At 40.4% G+C, this 2,623-nt stretch overlaps 1 non-coding gene across 1 annotated transcript; it reads right to left on the bottom strand.

The window, feature by feature from the left end:
- Positions 1 to 1,463: 1,463 nt before the first annotated feature.
- LOC138361824 (5S ribosomal RNA) lies at positions 1,464 to 1,582 on the bottom strand. The gene has a single exon (XR_011227202.1). It is a non-coding gene; the product is annotated as a 5S ribosomal RNA (ribosomal RNA).
- Between the last annotated feature and the right edge of the window lie 1,041 nt (positions 1,583 to 2,623).

The following is a 2,623-nucleotide window of genomic DNA, read 5'->3' as shown; positions in this document are numbered from 1 at the left end:
GCGTTAACGGTGATGCATTTTAAAACTGAACAGAAATCACCTTTTCTGGATATATCATATATCGAATCCGCTTAATGTGCCTACAATTCAATCATTCAAAAAATACATAATTTACATCATGCCTTTTCATAGAACAGACAATAAGATTTGAGACAATAAGAACTTTAGTTTTATAACTAAAGTTGCACAATTATACCAACTCTATGGTGGCTGGGTGGTAAGGTGTGTGGCTGGTGTTTTGGAAGTCGCGAGTTCAAACGACCCAATGGGAGTACTTTTTTTTTTTTTATGCCATACAATCTTCCTAGTACTATTATGTAGGTGTGTGTGTGTGTGTTTTTATTCATTCTTTGGTTTTATAGATGACATACATATTGACTCCTTTTACCGGTCCTTAATTAGGCTCTGGGGAAGCAATGGTGGTGGTGGTGGTGCATTTAAAACTAAACCAAAAATCACCAGTTCTGGACGCGTCAAATATCATATCCGCTTAATGTGTCTACAACCTAATTACTTAAAACTACACTATTTAATTCATTCATATCATGTGCATATTGGTCATTATGCTCATACAACCGACATAACAATTTATTTTCATTATTAGAATCATACATTTCATCAAGTAATACAGATACAAAGAGATTTTCTTTCTGAGAAGACCGTTAGTATTGGCTGGCTGGCAGGCAGGCAGGCATTTGAGGGTTATTATTTCGCCTGTTGATTGGGGGGAGGGTTGATGTGTTAGGGGGTTTTCGGTTAGGTGTGGTGGTGGTGATTGGTGGTGATTGGTGGTGGTGGTGATTGGTGGTGATTGGTGGTGAGTAGTGGTGGTGGTGGTGGTGGTGGTAGTAGGTGGGAGGGGGGGGGGGGGGGGAAGGGGAATGATGGTCTGTGGATTCCTTCTCCGTACCCCTTACATATAAGCAAAAACATGCCTTCCTGTGGGTATAGAAACATTAACACAAATTATATCAGTAACTGATATTGTAGCCTTTTAAACAGAAAAGATTTGTACATACAAATACTTTTAAATTATCATTTATTTGTGGAAATGGCATTTACGTCATTAAATTGATACCTCAGCATCAAGTGTCCTGCAGTGGTCCAGTGGTAAAGTGTATATAAGTGATGCGTATTCTTGGAGTTGCGAGTTCAAACCCGGATTAAGCTATATATATATAATATATATATATATATATATATATATATATATATATATATATATATATATATATATATATATATATATATATATATATATATATATACAACATGTTTTGTTTTGGTTGTTTGTTTTTGTATAAAGCCTCACACACTATATTAAGCGAGTTTGTTTTAAACATGACATACATATTAATTCATTTTACCAGGCCTTATTCCACACAACTCCGTGAATTTCCCGTGGAGCCAGCCATTCAAACAAAAACAAACGAAACAAAACAAAACAAAACAAAAAACATTATTGCCAACAGCATTTGGTGTTCCCAGGCGGTCACCCATCCAAGTACTAACCAAACCCAACGTTGCTTAACTTCGCTGATCGGACGAGAAGCGGTGTTCTCAACGTGGTATGGCCGTTGGCATGAGACTGCCTACACATTGTGGCTAATAACCAACTCTTTTTAGTCATCACGGCAGGATACGGACCTTCTTGTGGTGTCTTAATGGTAATTGTATCCTAACATATTTTTGTCTCCTTGGCATGGATATTTAACATCGTTTATTCAGTCTTGGGTTTATGTTCTTTCGCCATTTACAGACATTTTACATCTACCTACTTCCTCAGCCTACCCTGCCAATTTCTAATGAATTTGTGGATTTTCTTTTGTAATACATACATGTGTGTGCTCATCTGCTCTTCAGTTTTTATGATATTTGTCTCATCTGTCCTGCTTTATGATACTTTTACAAAGAACATGAACAAATGCTTCTATTTTAGAGAAGATATGGGATCCAGGTTTCGGAGCCGTAAAACCAACCGTCGTGATTGGTGGACGAGTTGCCAGGTTGCAGCTTCTGTACCGTGCCGGCACATAAATAGGTTCGGCTCAAGCGGCGGCAGCATCATTCCCCCGTGACTGTCTGAGCGTCTCTCATCACCTTGGTTATCTCATCATCATCATGGTAGAAGCAAAGCCTACCAAGAAGGCTGCGGCTGCTGCTGCTGTGGTGGCCACCACCAGGAAACCTCGCGTCCAGGTTGCTCACCCGAAAACTAGTCAAATGGTTCTAGCCGCGGTCGCAGCACTCAAAGACCGTAAGGGCTCGTCTCTACAAGCAATCAAGAAGTACGTTGTTGCCAACAACAAAGTCGAGGCTGCCAAGATCGCCATTTACATCCGAAGATTTCTCAAGAAAGCAGTGGCTGACGGCATTCTTGTTCAGACCAAGGGAAGTGGAGCTAGTGGATCATTCAAGCTGGCCGTAGCAGAGAAGAGGGCCGTTCTAACTCCCAAGAAAGCCACCACAACCAAGAAACCATCTACAGCAGCAAAGAAGGCCGTGGTAACTCCCAAGAAAGCCGCCACAAGCAACAAACCACCTACAGCCTTGAAAAAGAAGCAGCAGCAGCAGCTTGTTGTTGGGAACAAAAAGCCCAAAATAAAGAGAGCTTCAAAATCTC

This window comes from Procambarus clarkii, unplaced genomic scaffold (genome assembly GCF_040958095.1).
Source record: "Procambarus clarkii isolate CNS0578487 unplaced genomic scaffold, FALCON_Pclarkii_2.0 HiC_scaffold_859, whole genome shotgun sequence".
Classification (NCBI taxonomy): Eukaryota; Metazoa; Arthropoda; class Malacostraca; order Decapoda; family Cambaridae; genus Procambarus; species Procambarus clarkii.
The sequence above is the reverse complement of the archived record's forward strand: the minus strand, read 5'-3'. Positions and strand labels throughout refer to the sequence as shown.